The sequence below is a fragment of the Python bivittatus genome, unplaced genomic scaffold (genome assembly GCF_059951505.1).
Source record: "Python bivittatus isolate LINGU-HERP-01145 unplaced genomic scaffold, Pbiv_v1 ctg000850_np1212, whole genome shotgun sequence".
In the NCBI taxonomy this organism is placed as follows: Eukaryota; Metazoa; Chordata; class Lepidosauria; order Squamata; family Pythonidae; genus Python; species Python bivittatus.
In genome coordinates this window covers 58,195,492-58,221,040 of record NW_028277112.1, presented here as the reverse complement: position 1 = coordinate 58,221,040, position 25,549 = coordinate 58,195,492, and the positions used below count along the sequence as shown (strand labels likewise).

The window sequence follows — 25,549 nt, the reverse complement described above, 5'->3', positions numbered from 1 at the left end:
AGCAAGTTCATGAAGTACAGAGAAAATGGCGGAGGCTACGTTTAATACCCTCCTGGGGGGGAAAGACCAGCGGAATTCCTACAATGTGAATTGGAAATTAGGACAGTCAGGAAAGGCAGGAAGGCCAACTTCTCAGTCTGAAAAGATTTCATTTCCTCAGGGAGGGGGAGCAGGAGCACAAAAGGTTACAAGGAAGGAAGGAAGGAAGGAAGGAAGGAAGGAAGGAAGGAAGGAAGGAAGGAAGGAAGGAAGGAAGGAAGGAAGGAAGGAAGGAAGGAAGGAAGGAAGGAAGGAAGGAAGGAAGGAAGGAAGGAAGGAAGGAAGGAAGGAAGGAAGGAAGGAAGGAAGGAATGGAATGGAAGGAAGGAAGGAATGGAATGGAATGGAATGGAATGGAATGGAATGGAATGGAATGGAATGGAATGGAATGGAATGGAATGGAATGGAATGGAATGGAATGGAATGGAATGGAATGGAATGGAATGGAATGGAATGGAATGGAATGGAATGGAATGGAATGGAATGGAATGGAATGGAATGGAATGGAATGGAATGGAATGGAATGGAATGGAATGGAATGGAATGGAAGGAAGGAAGGAAGGAAGGAAGGAAGGAAGGAAGGAAGGAAGGAAGGAAGGAAGGAAGGAAGGAAGGAAGGAAGGAAGGAAGGAAGGAAGGAAGGAAGGAAGGAAGGAAGGAAGGAAGGAAGGAAGGAAGGAAGGAAGGAAGGAAGGAAGGAAGGAAGGAAGGAAGGAAAAATTCTAATAAGCTGAGAAAGGTGGAAGGTTAACATCCAGCAAATTTCTTTCTGCCATGGGTAGAATGAAGCATCAGGGAAATGCGGTCTGGTGGCTGTGGCAAAAACCAACACTTCATTCATATCACCTCCATCCAAAAGCACATAATAGTAAATGTGTGGCTCCAGTTTTTCCACCCTCTTTTCCCCTGCACTCACAAAACAGCAACCAGCAAAGAGGACAAGAAAGAAGGAAGAACATAAACATGCATATCTGATCCTGAAAAAAACAATGCTTCTTCCCCAAGACCAGTCTCAGCTACCCCTGGGATGTGTTGGGACTGCAAGTCCCAGAATTCCTTAACAGATACCTCTAGACAATGCCAAATTGGAAGAAATATTTCCAGATAGGGTTCTGATTTTACTAATAGAATAATGATTTATCTTTATCTAATTCTATCCTTAAATTTTTCTTGTTCTTTAAAGGGGGGGGGGAGAGATTCACACACATGCATCACATTCTAAGTTACAGGATTTTACAGGACTGATTTTTAAGAGACAATTACTGATTTATTATATATTCTTTCTATCACAGTGTATAAATTAATAGCTAAGTCATAATCCTTTATTGGGTGAAATCTTTACTGTATAAATTTAATTACTGCAACAAGTTCCTTTAAAGATCATGACAAATTATGTATATAAAAGAAATACTTTCCTATTCCTTAGCTTATGTAAATCACACATTTTGCATTTGTTGTGGGTTCTTTTCTTAGGGCTAAATCCCACTTATTTAATGAAGCTTATTCCAGATAACTGCCTATAGAATTACATCCTATTACAATCCTAAACTCACTGGGATCTATTCTTGAACAATTACTCTTAGGGCCACACCACAACAGGGCGGTATAGCAGATTTGCTCCAAATGGATTTGGCAATAACTCCTGTCATTCAGATGGCGGGAGATGACAAGTTTCATCAATCCAGTGCCCATCAAGGGTATTCATTTTGGGAAAGTTAATGTAATGCAGGGACGGATCCAAATGCTTTCAACACTCCTGATGGACAGGATGATATCAAGGGGTGGTCCCCAACACTGTCTTTCACAGGGCACAGAGAAGGCAGGCATTGTTTCCTGTCCCCCTTGAAAATGTAAAGGCAGTGCTCAGTAAAGGAATGCTCATTAATGTTTCACCACTTACTTCAAATAAGCAGCTGATTAGACATATACAGTCTTGTACTCAGAAAGCTTTTAATTTTAGCCTAGATGGGAGAAAATGCCTTCAATTTGAGGGGGTGTAGTGTGAAAAGACGAGCCAAGGGCTAATGCTACCTTCCTAACCTGGCTACCTTCCTAATGTGTAGTCCAATTCCCAGAATTCTTAGCAATGAGCATCATGGCTTGAAATCACATATCATGAAAGCCCCTAAGTTGGAAAAGGTAGGCTAATGGGTCTGACAGTCACTTTTCCAGATCCAATACCTAAAACTCTTCTAGATTTTAAGAGCGGAGCCCCCATGCTAAGGATCATTGTGGAACTTTTCAAATAATATATCTATTTAATAAATTTATTTTTAAAAACGATTTATTTATTGGTCTTACATACAACTGTATTCCAAAAATGACTCCTGGTGGTTAATACACAATACAAATACATGTTCATTATTATTCTTTAGTAGTAATCATATTTTACAGTTTTTATGAATTGCCCCCAATCAACCAATACTCTGGGAGACCTACAGTTAAAAAAAAAAAAAAACTAAAATGAAAATCAGTAGCATAATAACAATGATAATTATTCCTGAATTCAAGACTCACCCACTATAAATCAGGGCCAAAAGGCATATTGGTAGCCCTTCACAGTCTTGTGAACCAAAAAGATGCATGGGGCCACCATACTTCATAGTGTGCTGGCAACTGCTAAAAAGGATTGCTGCGCAAGCCAGATTCCATGTATTCTCATGGGAAAAAGCTAGAGAACAGGTCCTCTCTAGCTTTTAAAAGCAGGTGGGCAGATTAAATTTTGGCAATATAGTTCCTGATATATCCCAGGGCTACATTGTGTTTTGGCTTTAAACACAATAACCAGCTCTTTGAACTGGACAGGAAAGCCTAATGGTAGTCAGTGCAGCGACTTGAAATCAGTGTTATCCTGCAGAATCAGTTTTGACTATAAGCAGGCTGGCTACCACATTCTGCAACAGTTGCAGCTTCTGAGTCATCTCCAAAGATAGCCTTCCAAATCTTTTCCAAAAAGTGTGTTACAGTAGTCCAGCTACGTGGTGATCAAGATGTCTTTGCCCAGATAGGGCTGAGAGTGGCACAGCCCTTGGAAATGGGTAAAGGCTCCTCTGGCCACATCAACCATCTGTGGTTTAAGCAGGCGCTGTGAGTCCAGGAAAACCTCTAAGGCATGGAGCATCTCTTTTGGGGGAATGTAATTCGATCAAGAGTAACGATAAGAACCGGTGTCACTGAATTGCCTAGCCGTTTATTGATCAACAACAAGTAAATGTATGTCCTTTATTTCCCTGAATGGCTAACAGCATATTTAGAAAGTAAAACAAAGGGTTTATAATAATAAAATCAGCAGTCAGGAAAGAGGTATGACAAATGAGGAGAAAATCCATCAATTCAGCCTTTTTAAAAAGGCCCTTAAGGTAGTTCATAAAAAATTACAATAAATGGGTTGTTTATTGTACCATCAGCAAGACAAGCCAATTAACATTAAGAATGATTAAAACAACGATAGCACAATTAACAAAAGAGCTAACAGCAGCAAGCATGTTATTTAGTTGGTCTCAACAGAACAAAAGTTAAGAACGGAACCAGGAAAGGATCTGTGAATTTTCCCTAAACAAAGAATCCCATTTCATACGGAAGATGCCATTACTGGAAAAGTCCTGCTCCTTTACAGCCTTTACATTTCTAGAACCCCAGCACAAATATCAAGCCATGGCCTCTTTATTATTAAAGTGCTTTGGTTACCAATGGGACCTACCTCCAATTAGTCTTACATATAATTATGTAACCCTAATTATTTTAAGGTATTTCCTAATACAAGCACTTGCTCTTGTATGAAATAAACTGCCCTTGGCGTCTCTCCATACCTACAGTGAGAATATCACTGTTAATGATATTTTGTGTGTGTGTGATTTGATGTGTGTGTGTGTGTATTACAATATATTATTATATACATATTATAATATTCATACTCACTGTTAATACAAATTAGCAATGCCCACAAGTTTCCTTCAAACAAAAGCAAAATGAAAATTGGATTAGCCAAAGGGATATTCTGGCATCAAAAGCAATTTGTAATCCTGGAGTGACAGCACTGTGTATCAATAAATGATTAATTTATAAGGGGAACAGTTAAAAACAGTTAAAAACACCACAAATAGCAGGGTGGATCTGAAAATAAAAATACAGGGGAAAGAATGTATGTATATATGTATTACAGCATTTATAGCCTGCTAAATTCAAATAATTTCTCCACCAGTTCTTTCAGTTACACATATTAAAATTTCTCCAGGTTAGCCCACTGTTCAAAGGATCAAGGCTGAGCTGTTAAACTAGAGTGACAATTCTGGTTGCTATAAATTCCAGAAACATGTTAGGGAAACCCCAACAATTTTCCTGCGAGAATGAACCCCATAAAAGTTAAAAAAAAAAAAAAAGTCCCTGAACCCTTCTTTACAATGGTCTTTCCTACTTCAAACCAGTCTTTTCCAGCCACCAGATTGCATGTAGGATCTTCTGCATGCAAAATGTGTGCATCCTGTGTTGACCTGTGCCCCAAACTAGAGGTATCATAAACCAACTTAATCAAACACAATAAGCAAAGATGTTTTCTTCATGTATCTAACACATATCCTCTGGAGTTCAGATTTTTTAAAAATGGTGCTCAGCTTCATAATAGCCCAGCCCTTAAGATCTAGGCCCATAGTAAGGAAGCCAAATCCCTACAGCAAAGCTCTTTTCCATTGCTTCACCATTGAACAGCAAGAGGAGAGATTTCTACATATATGTACTTCCATGTCAGTAATGCAGACTACAAAATTATGGATGTTGTCAGCCCCACTAGGTAGACCAAACCAAGAATCAACTCCACAGGAAGGCAAAGACTACTTTTATTGAGAATGGCTGATTGCGCTGTGCCTTTTCCCCTTCTTATACCCATGTGAATTAGGGAGATGTCTGTCTGACCTGTTTACAGATACTTTCTGCTAGTTTTGGACTTAAACTATATTTTTCTCATCACTTTGGTAATATATCTGACCTATCTTTGTCTTCCTAATACTAACCAGGACTGACTCTGATCATTTCTGATACCAAGCAAGGTCAGGAAGACTTAAATAGGTAAAAAAAAAAGGCCAAGGCAGTACTACAATTAGCAAGGCAGAGCTGGTAAACATTACTGACTGAACCCTTCAGCACTTTTAGCTTTGGATAAGTTATTCTGACCCTAGTGTAATACTTTTAAGTTTGTGTCTGGAACAAATCTCACAGCTGAAAGACTTTCCTTTTCCATTTATGCATCAGATTAAACAAAGGTTATTGTGTCACACAAAGTTCAGCCTGCTATTCTATTTCCTAGTTGATTTTCCTTTGGAAGAGTTTGAATTGAAGCTGGAAAGTTAGTTGCAAGACCTGCTAGAAAGGAATGAGCAGGGTTTTGGCATGCTGGGCAACCAGAGGCCACACACCAATTCCTAATTTATTTATCTGTTAGATTTCTATCCTATATTTCCTCCAGGAGCATAAGGCACTGTACAGAGCACTTTCTCCTCCAATTTCCCCCCACAACAGCAACCCTGCAAGTACTCTGGCCTGAGAGACAGATTTACAGGTCCAAAGTCATCTAATGAACTTCCATGGCATTGGATGACTTGGATTCTCTGATCCAAACACCTTAGCCACTACAAGACATAGACAACAATTGTGCCACTGGAGCATCACAAGTAAGTTAGTAATTCCTTAGTTAAAGCAATATATAAGTACAATATATACAAGGTAGTAGATGTTCTTAATATGCCAAATCTCCTTGCTGGGAAATTGAAACTGAACTCCTTACAAAACTCTTTACATTAACTTCATTACTTCAAATTCAACTTGAGCCCCATCCAACAAGACCTGACCCTGCTTAACTTCCCAGCCCACAAAAGGCCAGCACTACCATCTCCTTATGAAAGCCATCCCCCAACAGTTTACTACATTTTGCTGCATCTTCTTTTTTTTTGTATATAGTTTTTATTAAGGATTTTGATTACAGTAGTAAAAACTAATAAAAATAAATACTAATAGTAAAAACAAATAAAAAATAGTAAGAAAGAATAAAAAGTGCAAGAAAAAAGAAAAAGAAAGAGAAAGAGAAAAGAATATGATAAAGAAAAAAAATATATCAAGAAGTGACTTCCAACATTCATTACAAGTATAGACAAATTTAGTAACTCTTCACCCCCTATAAGGTTGCAAACAGATATCTCTTCATCCCATATCCCATCCCTTAGCTATAAGTAAATCCATAAAACATCAACTTTTCAATCCTGGTGTCAGCAAAAAGTCCATAAAAGGTTGCCAGAAAGAAGTTTTTCTGACACCTGAATATTCCAAACAGGAGCACGTTAATTTATTTCAACTATAAAACTGGGCTCCTGATGTTCTTTCAATATGCTCCGCTGCAAATTGCAGCAGAATTCGGTTTTATATAATTCAACAAACTGTTGATCCAAATCACTTTTTATTATGATAAATTTGCTCTACTAGTTTTCCCAGATGAAAAGTCCTTGATGAGTAATAAGTTTTAACAAAACTGTAATTCATTGTTCCATGGAATCAAGACTCTGGCTCTTGCGCATCCAGAGTTACTTCATTCCATATACGAAAGCTGCTTTTTCACCCCAACACAGCATGCCTTCTTTCGGTTTGGAAAAGCCTGAGAGGAGAAAGTAAAACAAAGAGTTTTCCTCCCTGGTTAGCGGATGGTGAGCCTGACTGTAAAGAAGAAGAAGAAGAAGAACAAAAAAGACATATACGGAAAAGGTGTTCTCCCTTGTGTCAGACCCAGTACATTTTAGACTGAGTTTGTGGTTCCTGTTACTTTATAGAAGAGACCCTGGGCATCTCCTCTGCTTTGCCCTCTGCTATCCTTGCCTCTCCTCTAAACCACAAGATAGGGAAAGCAAGCAGCTCCCCAATCTTTCTCCCTTTGCTTTCAAGCCATGGAAACGAAGGCACTTTATTTCCTTCCATTGCTATGAGATGGGCCTCACTGATGCATAATTCCCAGGCCAAACTCTTAGCAACAGGTCTCTGGCTTTAAAGCTAAACTGATAAGACTGAACCATAGAACACAAAAACCTCTCCGCACACTCAGGAAAAAACCATCATCAAAGAGATACTTGCAGATTCATTATCCAAACCAAATATTCGGCAATGTTTTCTCTGGAACAGAAGGGGCTGCCTTGGGGAAAAGGTGATTCTCCAGGATGCCAAGAATAATCTTTCTTGTAACAGGTCAGTGGCATGGAGCACCAGCTAAATTGTTTTTTCGGTCTAGTAATTCAAAGGGAAGGGCCTAAGGGGGAAAAGAGCATAGACAACCTGACCTCTACCGCCACTGCGCAAAAGGTACCAACAGATGATAAGCTACAGGTTAATTGTTTTCCACTCAATCGGCTGTAATATCAACAAGCATTTCCACTTGTATGGGCAGGTTTTTTATATTTCTACAGCACAAAGAATGCACAGTCATTTGCAGAATTTCAGAAGATAATATACTCTAAAACAGCTGTTCCCCTGTCGGGCACTCTGGATCTGGGGCCTCACATCCCTAAGCAGCCTGGTGATGCTGCCAGAGCATTTTGGGAACTGAATCCAGTACTTTTGAAGACCACCAAGTTAGGGAAAGTCATGTTAGAGGTTCTACACTTCCATACTTTGAGGTCATCTTTGAAGGCCTTCCTCAGGATGCTCTTCCATGCTAAGAGGCAGCCAATAGTTAGCCAGGATTTAGTCTTCTGAGTGATAGTCGGTTCTCTGCAATACCTTTTCCAGTATGGTGTGCCTGAAGCCAACTTTATTTGAGTCAGGAAAATACATTTTTATTCTCACAGGCATTTATAGTAATTAGTAGATAGATTTTAACACATTACTATTTAGATTTTTTTTTCTTTCAATGGCTGCTTTTATTCTTTTCTGGTCTTTATAAAACACAAAACTATACTTTATTCTGTATGTTTAACTATTGTGTATTAGTTACTGTGTTTTATTCTATGTCTTAATCACTTTAGAGTATTGTGTGATTTTAATATGCTGGGAAACCCTGGTTTTGAAGGGCAGCATACAACTTTAAAAAATTAGATTACTATTATTCAAGATGGTGGCGAGAGTGGCAGATGTGTGTTGCGAGCTCTGTTTGTATTAGAGAGATTGGCATGTTTTCTGAGGGTGTTTTGTACGTAGCAGAAGGTTTGAGAGTGAGAGAGTGGACTATGTGACTAGTGTGTGAATTTCCACACTCACTTGTCCCTCTTTGACCTGTTTTTGACCCATTTTTCAATTGGTGAATCCAGACTGGCTCTCAGGCTGGATCAGCTGGAGTGCACATCTCATACTCTTTCTTGGGCTGTATACTGTGGAGGAGCAGAGGTGGACACGTATGCTCCTCCCACAGACTTATTTAGGCAATGGGGGATTTTTTGGAGCTATTCTAATGGATGAGGAGGCTTGCCAGACTGGGACAGGGAGGTTGCTATGCAGCAAGGAGGCTGGCATAGTAGCAACAATCCCAACTAATCCCTAGAGCCCAACTTCAGGAATAGGGATGATTTCTGGTGGGAGCAGGACATGGTTTGTGCATCTGTCCTTGCTCTTCTTGACCTCTCAGTGGCTTTTGATACCACTGACTATGGTATCCTTCTGGATCGGCTCCGCGGGTTGGGAGTGGGTGGCACAGTATTGTACTGGTTCGCTTCCTTTCTGCAGGGCCAGTACCAGTTGGTTTTGCTTGGGAGCGATAGATCCCACCCTTGGCCCTTACTTTGTGGGGTTCCACAGGGTTCAGTACTCTTTCCACTCCTATTTAACATCTACATGAAGCCGTAGGGTGAGATCATCCATTGCCATGGGGTGAGGTATCATCAGTATGCTGATGGTACCCAGTTATATATCTCCAACCCAGGTGAGTTAAGTGATGCTGCTGACATTCTGTCCTGATGCCTGGAGGCTGTAGGTGTCTGGATGAGAAAAACAGGCTTCAGCTGAACCCTGGCAGGACTGTGGGTTTGGGGCCTTCTGGAGCTGGGATTTTACCATCTTTGGTGCTGGATGAGGTGGCACTGCCTCAGACAGATCCAGTATGCAATCTGGGAGTCCTTCTAGACTTGTGACTCCTGCTTGAGGAGCAGGTGGCTACTGTGGCTACAAAAGCCTTTGCACAACTTCATGTTGTGTGCTAGTTGTGCCCTTTCCTGGACTGTGAGGCTCTACTCAGTTGCTCATGCCCTGGTCACCTCTAAATGAATTATTGTAATGTGCTCTACATGGGGATGCTCTTGAAGAGTATCCAGAAGCTTCAGCTGGTGCAGAATGCAGCTGTGTGGAGAGTTATGTGCACCCCCTAGGATGGCAAACATTACATCTCTGTTCCTCAAGCTGCACTGGTTGCCAGTTTGCTTCTGGGTATAATTCAAGGTGCTGTTTTTGACCTTTAAAGCCCTACATGGCATGGGACCAAGTTATTTGAGGGACTGCCTCTTCCTGCTTCTATCTATCAGTCCCATTAGGTCAAGCAGGAGGGGTATGCTGCGGGTCCAGTCTGCTAAGGTGTTACATCTAGCAGGACCCAGGTGGTGTGCCTCTTCTTCTGTGGCTCCCGCCCTATGGAACATCATTCCCCCTGAGGTGACATTGGTCCCTTCCCTCCTTGCCTTCCAGAAAGCCCTCAAGATGTGGTTTTTCCATCAACCTTGGGGATCCCATGGTGAGCTGGCAAGATGGTTGTTTGATGTTAAGTGATGGTTGTCTCTCCCTTGAGTTTTTGTCTTTGTTTTTCTGTTTTTACTTAGTGTTTTATGTTTATTTTTATGTATTGTAGGCTGACCAGAGTCACATTTAGTGAGACGGGCAGCTGTACAAATTTGTTAAATAAATAAATAAACAAATAAATAAACAAATAAATAAATAAATAAATAAATTCCTCCCTCTCATCTAAAACAATCCAGAGTCATGAAGAGAATGATTTTCACCATAAAGCATTTAGTTATCCATGAAAATTGCATTTCCAATATGAAGGATCCACTAGCATCAAAGGCAGCCACCAGGCTTACACAAATTTTAATGCTGGGGATCGGGGGGAGAAGAGCAGTAATCAAGTACTGAAAAGATAGAATCACTAGTTGCCCATCTTAACTGGAGCTGTGACAACACCCTCTTTGTTATTAAACAGTGCATTTCCACCAAGGAAAGTGGTTGGAAAAGTAGAGCTTTGGGAAAAGATCACAAGAAGACTTGCACAGGAGGCTGGTATTTCAGTAATTTGTGACAGAGAATATAGTTACTCATACTTTTGCTGCATAAAATGCTTTTAGCCTTATTTTTCAGGATTGGGAAAGTGCCCTGAAATGGTCAGGTAGGGTGGGTGAAGATAAATGCCTCAAACTCTGGAAAGCCCTGCCACTACAGGTAGTCCTCATTTAGCGACTGCCTCATTTAACAACTGTTTGCAATTACCACAGTGATGAAAAAGTAACTTTAGGACCAATCCTCACATTTACAACCTTGCAGGTCTGCAAAGCAAAGGAAAGCACAGTCACGGCTTCACTTAGGGACTGTTCTGCTTAATGACTGAGTTGTTGGTCTCAATTGTGGTCATTAAACAAGGACTACTTCTAAGTGTATGTGCTGGAGGTGGGTAGATGCACAGTGACTCCATAATGAAACCTGGAATCTTACATACAGGTGTTTAAAATTGGGATGCAAGTACAAGAGGCTGGAGTTTGCATCATGACATCACAGCGCATTTCATTTTTTTACCACTGCAGTTTGTAGTAGACATCTATGCAAATGTGAGGATTTCCATTGCCAGACTTCTCAGCAGTATGGATATCTCTTGAAATATAGCTGGAAGGTGCCAAAATTAGGAAAAGCTGGTATAAGCAATAAGAAGTCGATGGTTTGGTCTGTCATAAGGCAGCATTCTATGTTCCTAAATTCTTTTTCAGTATTATTCTGAAGAATATAAAAGAGGAAACATAATTGCTCTGTGAGTGAAATGTTTACTCCAAACACTTATTCATACTTACCTCCTGTTAGAACTTCAAAAGGTTCAGCAAAATGTATGCAGGGTGCCATCAGATGTATAAAAGTACACAAATTATCTCATATGAAATAGATTTATGTAATTCAATTGTCACATTTGACTGAAGAATAGGAATGGGTGAATTTGTTCTGTTTCAGACCCCTTTTCCTGATTGAGAAGCTCATTTCAGGTCCTTGAAATAATATGTACATTTTAAAAAATCTGCAACAAAATTCACATGTCTTTTTATGAACACTTCTCCTAAGTGTACACATTTTTACATATTCTTTCTTTAGTGCTTACATTTTATCAAGTAATTTTCCCTAAAACTTTATGCTTTGATCATGCTTTTCCCTAATATTAACATTTTGTACCGTTTTGGAGTACATTCTGCATCTCCAGAATCTGAAAAGTGTAGATTTCAGTATACAGATGCATTCTGGTTTGTACACAAATTTAGGAAGTGAAAAGGAAAGTTCATAACAAAAACTACAAATTAATGATCTAAATTATTATTATTTAATTAATTTTTCTTCCATCTTGTTAAAAATTGCAGAATGCAGACTTCCACGGAACAAGAATATGGGCATATACATACGTCCATGTCTTACTTGGCAACATACTATAATAAAGCTTTCCCAATATGTTTTTTCCAGATTTGTTCCGACCACAACTACCATAATCCACAGCCAACAGCTATGAGAAACTTGAGAAACTATAACCCCAGTACCTCTGGTGGGCACCAGGTTCAAAAAGGCTACTGTTGTATCTAAAATCTACTTTAATTACATTTATTAGGGATGGGGAAGAAATTCACATTTCAATGCAAACTTCATATTTCCCTAAACCAATACAGTTATATGTTAGTGTTCTGAATTTTGCAATGCATTCTTTAAAAAAAAAAAAAAAAGCATACAAATATTGAAAATCTTAATGGGAAAACACCCATAAAAATGTGTACTCTTGAAAACTACACAGACATGCATTATCATAGGGAAATCTGCTTGCAAAAAATAATGTGTATATTGAAAGAAATGCCAGATATGTATGCACATTTTTATGGAGATTTGTTTTAAAAAACCTTTCCACAAAAATCTACATCCTGTTGCTAGGATGAGCAACCTGTAGTCCTTGGCCTACTTTCAAAAGTCTTTTACAAATGTTCATATCTGAATATCATATTTTTTTCCCCCTTTTGGGAGAGTGTGGACGTAAAGAGATAGAAGGTATCAGAAAAAGGGAGAATAAAAGGTGTGTCAGGAAAAAAAAGGGGGGAGGTGAGAAAACACAGCTGCTCCTTCGCAGATTCTGCTTTCTCAACATTGGGATTGAGCCTGGAAGAGAACATTCCATGAGAAATAGAGGCTTCAACTGAAAAAAGTCTGTGCCCCCCTGATTTTAGGATTTCCCCGTAAATATGAAAGAGCACTTATCCAAATTTGTGACATCCCCTCCCACTCACCTCCACAATGAAACGTGCTTTTAAGTGCAGAAATCCACAACGGGGTGATAATATCACCCAGCGTAAGTGATTCTACATGTTAGGAGATGGGGGAAGCAGGGAGACTTTTCACTGGGGAGACTTTCCAGCAGCAGCCTTATGCACAGAATATAGCTGTACCATAAGGGATTGAGAACAATCAGGAACATTTGTGAATACAATCCTGGTTGCTGTCTTAGAAGTGCCTTGCTAAGCAACATTGTGCACACTGAAGCCAAATTATGCATTTTTTAACAAGCATGCTTTAGGGACATTCTTCATTTCTTCAAAGCCATCCAAGTTAGGAGAATATATAATAAATGATAAAAAGCTGCACTAGGATATGAAAAATAAGTAAGAGGGAACAAAGTAAAGTAAAAAAGCAAACAAACAAATGAAACCACGCAATCAGATAGCAGCCTGTCTGCAGTTTGGAACCAGTTTGTAGCATGAATTAAAAAAAAAAAAAAATCAGGTTAAAAAAGAGGGGGCAGTTGTGAATTAACTGAAGCTTTGATCAGATGTAGCACCTTCACCTGGGATCTGACACAGGTTTAGCAGATATTCCATCCACTGAAGCAATATTTGCCTCCACTAAGTGTTGTCAATTGGTACATAAAACAACTACCAATTAAAAAAAAGACTTCAAGTTGTTAATGCTCTCTCACATCTAGAAGAAGCTAAACCACCAAGATTCTCCTACACCTCTCATTACTCAGGAAAGTAGTTAAGTATTAGTAATCCTTTCTAGGTCTGCGTGAACCAGCCACAATCCAGTCTGAACTGGTGATCTGAACAGGCATGATTTGACTCACATCTGGAATTCAAGATCTGAGGGCAGATTTAACTTGAGAGTTAATTTTTAAAAAAGGTTCACCCATAAGCAGTAATGGGGAAATACCAAAATGCTTGAAGCTGCTGGATTTTCTGGCAGGTTGGAATAAAAATAGTGGAGCTGGAAGACCCTTTTGGAGACACTAATCATGCCATGTTTTAGCTGGATACCTTTCAAGGGTTTTACCACTATTTTTTAAAAAGTATTTTCCCTGCATGTAGTAGTTTTTAGTTTCTATTACTATGGTCAGTGATCAGAATTCCCTATGTGTCTTTTATGGTAGAGAAAGCAGGGCTGAGAGAAGAATAACAGCCTTTAAATTGTCTAATAAATCCCCTATAGAGAAGTTGGCTGAACTAATGCGGAAAATGTCCTTCTCCAACTTAAGAATACAAATGTTCAGAATCACTTTAAAAAGTAAGCTCTTACTTTTCCACTTATTTGGCCAACCTTTAAGGATGACCATTTATTTGCCCTTGCTTTGCTCCTCTGGGTACTAGATTTTGGGAGATGACAGAAAGATTAGTCCCTCCCTTTTCAACACTGATAGGAGGCAAGTTGTAGGTTCTATCAGTATCGTGTGTGCTCACAATCCTCCATGTTACTTAGACAGCAGATGGAGCAGAAACACAAACATAGTGAAAAACAATGCCACAGAGAGACAGATAAATATTTTAAGAATACCGGGGGTCGGTCGGTCGGTCGGTCTGTCTGTCTATCTATCCATCATCCCTTTGGAGGTAAGACTAGCCCCTACCTTGATACTCTTCTGAAAGGCCCTGAAGACATGGTTTTGTCAGCAATCCTGGGGATCCCAGGTTGATACAGAGCCTATCACGTGAATTGTTTGAATGTGTTGTTGTCACCAGGGGAATTGGGGTGTAGTGGGTTTTGCATTTGGGGCTTTATTTCTGTGAGCCACCTGGAGTCACCCTGAGTGAGTTGGATGGCCATATAAATTGCTTTAATATCTATCTATCTATCTATCTATCTATCTATCTATCTATCTATCTATCTATCTATCTATCTTTTAAATTAATTATTTAACCATTCTTTTAAAATTCTCTCTTAATTTTAATTATTTAATCATTCTTTTTAAAAATTAATTAATGTGAATTAATTATTTAATTCTTAAAAGCAGTAAATGTTTGGACCAACCCATCAGTGTAAATTTGGCGTCCATTCACTCATTGTGGAGAGACTGAACTGATCGGAATGTAAAATAAGGTTTGATCAAGATTGCATACTGGACGAGAGAACTAAATGGAGTTCCCAGGGGCACTGGCAGGAGCAGGAGAAGAAACATAATGTTCCATTCACAAAAGAGAGAGCAATTATGGCAGGCCACATGAAAGACGAGCGTTGAGAAAGTGGATGAAGCCTGAAGCCACGGTAGCCTTGCTGACTTGCAAATAGAGAGGGAACAAGACTGCTAATCAATAAAACAATTAACAAACAGCAGTGATCTCCTCTGGAAACAGCTATTTATTCACATACCTGATTCCTAGCCACACTATGTACTTTGGGAAAGCCTACCATTAGGAACGTGTTCCTGCACATCCAGTCAATACTGACTTGAGTTTTAAACCTGTCCTGGGCCAAAGTAACAAGACCTGGTACAAAATTATTTGTACGAGGAGACAAAAAGTTTAGCATGACTCCTTAGGAAGATACCCTCCTCAGGGCTTCTAAAACCAAGATTTTAAAGCTAATATAACACCACCTTTCATATTCTAACCACTTGCATTTTGTGTTGCCAGACTACACATGCCTTTTTTAAAGTTTGGCAGGCATAGCTTGACCCAGAAAGAAGTCCAATTATAAATCTCAGTATACTGTAAACACAGCGCAGCATAAAGGTTGTGATTTGCTGCCAATGTTCTTTGTTAGTGATTTCAAGAGGAGTTTGTCCCCTAGTAACCTTATGCCAGATCTATGACAGGTCTTCTCATAGGCTAGCAGACTTTGGCAAGGCGCCTGGCACAGAGAGTGAAGGTGTCAGTCTATCGGAGTTGGGAGTATGTGCCAAAACGGAACAGATTTTGGCAAGCAGAGGTGGACAAGTTGGCAGAAGCGAAGGCAGTGACAGATCCTCCCTGATCCCAGAAGCAATCAACCAAACCTTGAGGGGCTGACCTAATGTTAGCGTTAGTCCTCTATTCCTGAAACGGTCTTCTTAAAAGCTGTGCACACTTGCCAAGATCTGTTATGACATCCCTGCTCTAAAGTTAGCACGTTTAGAGACCCAAGCAACTCTGCCTTCTCTCTAATGAAAAAAGATGCAAAGTATTAACACTAGAAAGTAAGGCCATTCACACATTGTACTCTGACCTTCTAATCAGCAACAATACACATTTGGGATCAACCCATTTGATTAGTGTTGAGATTTAATTTTACCTGTCCCAGACAAACCAAAGAAAATTGTAATGTTGGTTACCAGCCTGTTATTTCCAGAAAGAGTAAAGCAAAATCGTGAAACCACAGTCCACCTTTAAAGCCCATCCACTGTCCCTTATACCCCTATTCCCTACAAGAACTTTGGAAAATGAAAAGAAACTACAAATCTCTTCTGAAGTCTAAAAGTATATCGCACAAAGGCTGTCTGGCAGGAAGTAACAGAATTGTTTAGGGAGAAGAGCTTGGCTTCCAGGTTTGACTGCTCTGTGGTGGGTCTGCTATATTCCTGCTGCAATGTGGGTGTGCCACTTTTAATCACCTTGTTTTATATATTTTATATTCTGTATTCTGGTATGGCCTAATGGCTAATCAATAATAATAAACTGGACTAATCACCTTGAAATACCATGGATAAGCCCACAATACTCAAGGAAACAGATGTCTGCTTCTGTTCATCTATACATTAAATGAAAATACAAGACAGAAGGATGTTATATGCAGTTGAGTATTGCCTTCCCCCACCACTTAATTATTAGTTTTCTAGTCCAGCATATACTGTATATGGTCTGAAAATATCAGAATAGCAGGGATGAGGGAAGGACATCTCCAAATGGTCCAGCAAAGGTGATGCTAACGTGACCCATCTTCCCCAATCTACGTTCCTGGAAAGAGAACGTTTTGGGTGTCAAGCCTAAGTGTATCCCTGAGCCCCCAAATTAATACATTTGAAATGTGGGAAAATGTTTGATGAAGCCTAAATTAAGCCTTATGGGCTGGAAATAATAATCGTAAGAGTTGTGAGAACGATGCCTGCTTCTAACTAATGCATATCCTGCACAGGTTTGCTGAGTTTTAAGACTCGTGCTGAACAGATGCAAAGCAAGACAAATAATCTCATGCCTGCTAACACACATGACATCTTCTACTATTGTAGCCACTTTCCAATCCTATCCTTCAGCCACCTTAACTGCCCAGATGAGGTCAGTGGATTCTCTGGTCCTGGAATGGTTGGTATAATGAAGCCTTTGGAGAGACTCTCAAGGGAACAGAACCAGTTGAGGACAGTAATGCCAGACTTGAGGTTGGAAATTTCAGGAAACAGTTTGAAGGCCATTATGACCTGAGAAATGTTCCTATCCCTGTTGGTTGAGTTACACCAACCTCCCTGGGTTGCAGACTACCTACTGTTGCTCAACTAGCCATTTGAACAGTGCTGCAACACGTGCAGCAGCGTGATGCCTTTCACGTTGTAGTGAAATGGTCTGTAATTTTACAGCACAACTTTACAAACAGCCTCTAGGGCTGGATAGGTTAGTTCTATTTCTTCCTCAGAGTCTCGTAGATAATCAGGAGGAATGTATAAACACAGCAGAGGAGCCTATGAAGAGGGCACCCCACACTTGCTTCACTGTGTTGATGCCAGTGTTAGTCACCATGAAACCGCAGATAAGGTGTCTGTTCTGTAAGCCACCCCTTATAGAGGGCAGAAGGGATGGCCTTGTGCAATAGGAGGAAGAGACACTACCAAGGCAACCTTCAAATAAATGGGGCCTGAGCCCAGGCCAAGAATGTAACATGAGTAAACGTCTCAGACAAGCTCCTTTCTAGTTCACGTGAAGATAAAGTGAGGGAGGGGGAAGCACATTCAGACTTGCAAGATTCTGTTACTAAAGCTTTACTATAAAAATAGTACTGACCTACATGGCATTGGCTTCCTAGTCTGGTCCATCTTGAAGTGCTAACACCCCTGCACTATGTGGTCCATGGCATGCCTTAGCTCATGTGATATGGTACCCGTCTATCACTTCCAAGTACAGAAATATCTGTTGATGGCCTGTCTTCTGGATCCCAATATTTTCTCCCCAAGGCACATGAAGGAAAGGTATGCAAGGCACTACAGAAGTTATAGTGGGTTTACATTGTGGAGATTTAAAAGCATGTATAAAAGGGAGGATGGCTTAGGCATAAATTAACCCACATTAGAAACAAAGACAGGTGGCCAGAACTACGACTCTGGGGAGGAGACAGATAATGAAAACCAGACTATTGCCTTTCCTAATGGTGTGAAAGGAGGCAGTATATGGGGACAATAAATGGCATTCTTTATAGTACATAATGATGGTATGTACAAACAAGAATAGTATCCTGTATAGAGAAATGCAGGGGGCACCATATTAAGGTTATCCCTGATAGTATTATCAGAGGCATTCCAGTTGTAGAGGTCATAACATGATTTACAGTATTTCTTAATCTTCTCTAGGAAACAAATCAAACATATATAACCTGTTATCTTGCTTTGTTCGGGGCTCTTCTGCTGTACTTTTGGCAAGGAGCCCAGTGATCACTGTAGTTGTGCATGCTAATAAAAATACTTTGTTTCATATATCCTCAATCACTTTAGTTCCTGATTTAAGTGGGCATTTTCCCCATAACTAACTTACTTAATTTATTTATTAAATTTATACACATGAATTACTCTGGACAGCTCACAGTTAAAATAGTATAAAAAAAACAATAAAAACAACCAGAGTTAAAAACAACAACAATAACATAAAAATAGCAGCCAAGAAAACTCACAACCACTTGAATGAACCATGATATGGGCTCAACCATACTATCAGGGCCCCAAGCTCAGTGGCAAAGCCAGGTTTTTAGTGCCTTGCAAAAGGCCAGAGGGTCGTAGCAAATCTAATTTCTGGGCGGGGGGTGGGCGGGGGGTGGGCGGGGGGTGATATCCAGAAGGCAAGTGCCATGGCAGAAATGGCTCTCTTCCTGGGTCCCAACAGATTACACTCTCTTGCAAACAGGACCCAGAGCATGCCTCTCCTGCCAGATCTAATAAGATGGGTAGACAACACTGGGGAGAGATGGTCCCATAGATAGCCCGTCCCCAAGCCACGAAGGGATTTAAAGGTAACCACCAGCACCTTGAATTGCACCCAGAAGCATAGTAGTAGCCAATGCTGCTCACAGAACAGAGGTATCCAAATGTGCCGAACAACTGGCACCCATAAATGTTCATGCCGCCTCATTTTGCACCAGCTGAAGTTTCATATACTGTCTTCTGGAAACAATTCTATGAAGCATTGACTGCCCACTTCTTAGATAAGGATACCGATCCTGATTCTATCTCTACAAACTCCAGTGTTCCTGCAAACTTCAGGGTAAGTGGGAGAAGGAATGTTGTTGCCCATCAAGGCAAAAGGAAGGGGGAATGGATGAAGATGATGGCCAAGACCTCCATCTCTGCGATAAGCCTCTCGCTAACAGAACTTTCTCTGCCTTCCTTTATGCCAGGGTTTTACAAAGGGTGTTCTGAAGAACCCTGGGGTTCTTTGAGAACTTGATGGGGTTTCATGAGACTACGGAGCCCCCCCCCCCAAAAAGCTCACTCAAATGCAGCCGATTTTCTATCACTAGAGTTCTTCTGGCTCTAGATTATGTGTCCTGGGATTTTTTTTTGTTTTAACTGTGGCCTGAAAAGTTTAGAAGCCTCTGCTCTATACCACAGGACTAGTGGCCCCTGCTGCCACTGGCATAGAAGAAACTGCCCTGTTGCTGCCTTTGCATCTCTTCTTTGTTACAGGTGGGACAGAACCTGCCTCTACACTGTCAGCAAATGCACGAGTAGAGAAGAGAAAGCAGACCATTGGGCTGGTGTCCAGTGCTCATCTCTGTTTCAACTCTCTTGCGTCAGTTTTCTCCCTGATCACTGCCACAGTTCATCTTTATTCATATATAGTTGACTTAGTAAAATAGTTTGCTAAACTAATGCAATTAAATTTATTCATACATGTAACTGCTACTTTGCACAGACTATCATATATGGATATCATGACATTAAATACAGGTTGCATTCAAGCACGCTAGCATGCCTTCAGATTTCAAACATGTTTTGAGATCCACTCATTCAAGACAAGTAGTAGACAACAGAGGAATTTTAAAATTGGGGGGTGGGAGTGGGGGAGTGTTAAGGGAGAGGGCAATGAAAAGAGGGACTGAAAAAAATGGAATTTGAAAGACAGAGACTTCCAGGGAATTAGGTCACACAAACCGAAGCATTTTAACAGAATGTGGATTTGGGAAAATGTAAGACTGTGTACCACAACAAACAAGCAACAAGTCAGAGCAAAAGCAGCCGAACAAAATGATCAGATTCCTCTCTTCTCCCTTATATGAAATAAGCTGCAAAGCAAACAAATCCTGCATAAAGAGAAAAACTGGAATGAGCAGAAACAGAACAGCATGCCTAAATACTTCCACCCTCGAAGAGCTCTGATAGTAGAGTTTAATAGGGTGATAAAACTCTTTTTACTTTTTACTCCCATCAGGTCTGGCAGAGGAGGCATGCTGCAGGTCCCATCTGCCGGGGAATTACGTTTGGCGGGCCCCAGGAGTGGTGCCCGCCTTGTGGAATCTTCTCCCCCAGAAGTGAAATTAGCCCCATCCCTCTTAACATTCTGCAAGTCCCTCAAGACCTGGCTATGGGGTCAGGCCTGGGGCTCCCAGGGGACCAGAGAGATTTTGTGATGGATAACATTAATATTATCCCCTCCTGTTTTGTGTGCTTTTTATAGTTTTTTACTTTAATTGTTTTTATGTATTTATTCTTTTTAATTGTCATGCACTGCCCAGAGTCACTTTATGCGAGATGGATGGCTGTATAAATGCGATAAATAAATAATAATAAATAAAATAAAGCTCATTGGCCAGCTACTCATATCACTGTCAGAGAGTCTACCGTAGCACTCACCCCACCACTGAGTTTTCCATATATGGAAGGGAAACGTCTGCTAGAATCCAGAAGCTGTTGAATTTGCAAAGCACTTCAAAAGGCTATAAAGCAACTCAAGGCCTCCTGATTCCACCTGGAGTTCTGAAGAGCATCCTTCAGCAATTCACAAATATGCTTTTGATGAGGTGGTTCAAGGGAAATTTCGCTGAATCAAGCAGCCCCCTAGCCCTTTCCAAGCATAAGCATTTCAGCAAAATCATTTTTATAATACACTGCTCAGAAGGTAATGAACAGGATGGTAGCTAAATAAAAACTGCTAGATGAAACCAGGTAATTTTCTCTGGTCATTTAGTTTTATCACTTGTACAAGGGAGAGCTGTTCAAAATTTAATCCAAAGAAACGTTAAGCCAATTCTAACCCAACTAACCTATAATTTAATGTCTTCTTCTGGGTGGTCTGACTGATGTTGAGGTCCCATTTGTGGTATTGGATATGTTTAGACAAGGTGGAGGAGTAGCCAACCTTTGTATACAGCAGGTCATCTCTGCCCTTTTGGCTATTCCAAACAGCCATGCATGCAACAGTCTGTGCTGTGTACTTTCCGTTACGAATCAAAACACACTTTTCCGTGAAAAAAATCTGGTATATTTATCATGGCAAATAAAATAAAAGCTTTATGGGCAACATTTCTTACCTTAACCTGCACTATTCTCTATGGTTTATGCTTATGTTTAAATTAGCCATCTCTATTTCTGTGCCTTCCAGAGGTTTGGATTACAACTTCTATTTTCCTCAGCCAGCAGAGCTCCTATGGCACTAGAGATCTGCCCATAGATTTAGATGTTCATGCATGTGATTATCTGATGAATCTGCTATACTGTACAGGTAGTTCTTGCTTAACAACCACAATAGGGACCAGAAAATTGGTCATTAAGTGTGGTGATTGTTAAGTGAGCCACCATGTGACCGGACCCAATTTTATGACAATTTTTACAACAGTTGTTAAGCGAATTACTGTGGTTGTTAAGCAAATCATGTGGTTGTTAAGTGAATCACATTGTTGTTAAGCAAATCCAGCTTCTCCAATAGACATTTTTTGCCAGAATTCACTTAACAACCACATGAATTGCTTAATGATCATGTGTTTTGCTTAATGACCATGGTGATTCATTTAACAACCATTGTAAAAAAAGGTCACAAATTGTAATCACATGATCGCAAGGGGTGGTGCAAAAGTTGTAAGTGTGAGTACAGGTTGTAAAGCACTTCTTCCAAGGCCATCATAACTTTGAACCATTGTTAAATGAATGGTTGTTAAGCAAGGACTACCTGTATTTTTTTGTTTTAGTTCATAAAAGTGAAAAAAAAAAACATAAAGAAAATAAATTAATATATCATTATAACAGTGAACAATTACAATTCTCTATATCCTTATCTAATGCAAATAGTATTCAAATACATATATATATTTCTAATAGAGTTATAGGACTATCCTGTTTTTTTTCCTTTTAACCCAGTGTATTTTATATAAACAAGTCCCATATTTCATTATACTTGTCCATACAAAGTCTACATCTATAGGCAGTCCACTCATAAATAGCAAGTGCAATGAGGTCTTCAATTCATTAAATAAATGGGGCCATACATTTATCTTTCCAATGCTGCAATATCAGCCTTTTAGCCATAGTAAGGGCACGGAGGATCCAATTACGTTGTCCAGTTGTCAAATTACATGTACTAGGCATGCAATTCAAAAGACGGTTATCCTCTGAAAATTTTAGCTTTTGTCGCATAATCATATTTATATAGTCCACTACTTTCTCCCAAAACTTAATTAATACAGGACATTGTAAAAACATATGCTTTAAAGAGGCATTGTCCTTATTACATTTCCAAAAAATGCTGTTTTTGACAATCCTTTTCTATACAGATGTAGTGGAGTCAGCAAAGATTACCTGTATAGCAAATGTAGTTCATCTGTTTATGCCATAAAGGACTATAATCCTTATTCCTGATCCTTGCCAGCTAGGGATAGCAGATATTTCAACACATCTGAAGAGAAGCAAACTGAGGAAGATTACAAAGTTTTCAAAGATTTCCAAGAATATTGAGCAGTTCACCTCTTCTCCTAAACTATTTCAGCAGCAATTGCTCTTCAGGAGAAGAATATTTAGAAACCAGATAGGAAGGAGTGGTGGTAGAACTTCCCTCCTGGGGAAAAAATAGCCCCTCCAACCAGTGATTACTGTAGTAAGAAAAAAGGCTTTCTTCCCCTCTGAGTGAAGGATCATGTAGTTATAGGCTCATTTCTGCTTCTACCTTTGCCCTGTTAGAAAAATGCACTAGGAAGAAAAAGGGAAGACCAAGGAGCTGGTATGTGCTTTTTGTCCAGGGAATAACCAGTCATGGGTAACAGCTTTTCTAATTTATTTTCAAAAGAGAATCTGATTAGCTTCTTCTGAGATACAACTACCTTAACTTGTCATACTGGCACAATGCCAGTGACAAACGAGAGCAAAAGGAAGGGAACCCAGTGATTAGTGGCTCCCTGGTTCTTTCTGTAAGAAATTCCTGTTGAGCGTAGGATATTTAGCTTACCTTCTAGTGGAACCAAACAGGTTGTAAGTAAGAGTCTTTAGGCCCAGGGTAAATTTCTCTGATGCCCGCCCCTCCCACCATGGTAAGAGAACTCAAGCACTGAGCCCTTCCAGTCTGCAGCAACTGAAGGCAGGCAGGAAGGACTGTCATATACTGTCAGCTCTTCAAGATAGGTAAGGTCAGAAAATAGGAGTTGCTAGGAGTCTCAGAATGCAGTATTGTAACAGGATCTTGAAAGCCAATCAAAGCCCCTCTCTACTTCAACTCAAAGTAACAAACATAAACAAGGCAGAGTTGCGTTGAACTTCGTTCTTATGCTTTCACTTTCCCAGGACTCAAATATCTTTTCTGTAATGGCTCCGCATTCTTTCCCTTTCTCTAAGTCAGATCAACATCCCATCACACCTACCAGCTTTTTTCTTCATCTCTGCCACAACACCAGACCTCTGTGAGAAGCTCAAGAGAAGAAAGGGGCCAAGCCTGAGTTGTGGGGAAGCTGCCAGGACCCCCAAGAATTCTACTTCCTTGCCCTGATTCCAGGTGACCCAACTCATTAGAGAAAGCTGGCAGGGGCTGTTTACTCAGGAGCATCAGTGGGAAGTGGTGGATCAGCAGTGCTGGCTCTCCCCTTACTCTGTCCTTCCTTCCTTCCTTCCTTCTGCCTTGCCCTGCTTCTTTGCTACTACTATTGGGGCCCCATTTGCATGACCAGATTCTGTGAAGAGGTAGGGGAAGAGGGAGCCCAGCAACCCCGTGCTTGTGGACTCCAAGGTAATTGCCTCCCAGCCTTTAGTACTGATATATTCCTGGACCCAGAGGTGCCATTCCAGGGTCGAAGGAGCCTTCAATTACCCCCACCCCCACCCCAAAAGATGAAGATCTGTCATTGGAGAGGGAGAACACACTTCACAAACTTACTCTGATGCTAGAGAACAACAACAAAAAAAAGGAGATGTACTAAAGGTGATCGATTATGACAAACTTCCCTCTGGCATTCTACTGGAGTTCACTGCTACGCTAAGGGAAACTTTGGGAGGGGGGCATATAATGGGGGAGAAAAGGGCCACTTTTACTGCCTTTCTGTCCTACCAATGTCCAGAATATAGCAGCTTTTCTCCAAATCTCTCTTCCCTACCAGCTGGTACACTTAATCTACCTAGGAGTATTTCTAATGAACTCCATTGTTCTTATTTCTAGGAAGACAATAAGATGGGTACTGGAAAAGAGATGAAAGAAATAGCTTCTTAATTTGCAGCATAATCCTACAGATGTCTACTTAAAAGAAAGTGCCATTCAAGGTGAAGCAGATAGCTATCAGAGAAAGGATTTCTCAAAGGCTGTCTCTCTACTGCCTCTTGATACAGCTTTAAATCTCTGCCCTTCCCAGAGCTTCCTTTTAAAAATACTGAAAAATGTTCAGAAATTACAAATGGCCTACGCTGTAGCACCCTGAAAATATTACTCCAATATTACATTAGGTCCTAATAGTTTTATGGACTAAATTCAAAGAACTAATTTTAGGACCTTAATTAGTTCAAAATAATCTTAGGCTTACAAATCTGCCTACCCTTCCGATACAAATCTGTTGACTCATTTAGATCTTCTGGGTTTCTGCTCTGAATTCTGTCCCCTTCTGGGGGAGTGTTATATAACTCCCCCGTGAGTATGATTTAATTCAGGCAGAAACTTGACAAAACTTCAGGAAACAATACTTAACCAGTTAACTCTCTACCCCATGGTAGAGGTGTGCGTGTGTGTTCTAGTCTCACATTATTATTGTTGCTAAGTCCTGTTGATCATACTGATAGATGAAAAGGCAGGGTGTAAATATTTCAACAGAACAATCAAGTAAAATAGAGATTGTCTGACTTTAAATCAGGCACTGTTTTTAAGTTTAGCTTACATCCAGGGGTAGCTATAGGTCAGAATAAAAATGAGACAAGCAATAGTAATTTTAAAATTATTTCTCATCTTTATGCACGTAAGGTTTTAAAGTTGCTGATCACTGGCAGACTGGCAGATCCCAGTATGCTTGTTGTCCACTCCTGGCCTAGAAAATCTGATAAACCAGATTTTAAAGGGCAGAATTACCAATAAACAAACATAGATGGCAACTACAGAGTTGATGGTGTTTACTGACCCCTGAGACTTCAACAACCAAAATGTGTAGGTTGACCTGTAAAACCGAGGTTATTTGGTGATAGAGGCACTGATATATTGAACTATTTGCTTTCCCCAGCACTGTACACAGAAAGGATTCACCCATAAATCCAGTATTTACCCATTTGTCTGTCACACTTCCAGGCACAAGTCAGATATTCATTAGCTCCTCATGATTCCATGCTGTCTTCATAAACTCACCATTGCTTGTCTGATGATCTATGTTTGAAGAGCCTGTGACATCTGCTCTACTATCTGGAAAACTGCAGATTTAACTCCCAGGGTGGAATGTCACATAAATG

The 25,549-nt window shown here is 40.2% G+C and overlaps 1 protein-coding gene across 3 annotated transcripts in view; it reads right to left on the bottom strand.

Moving 5' to 3' along the window:
* Positions 1-25,549, bottom strand: part of PLPPR1 (phospholipid phosphatase related 1) — a 159,768-nt gene that overhangs the window by 67,496 nt on the left and 66,723 nt on the right. The window lies entirely within an intron of this gene.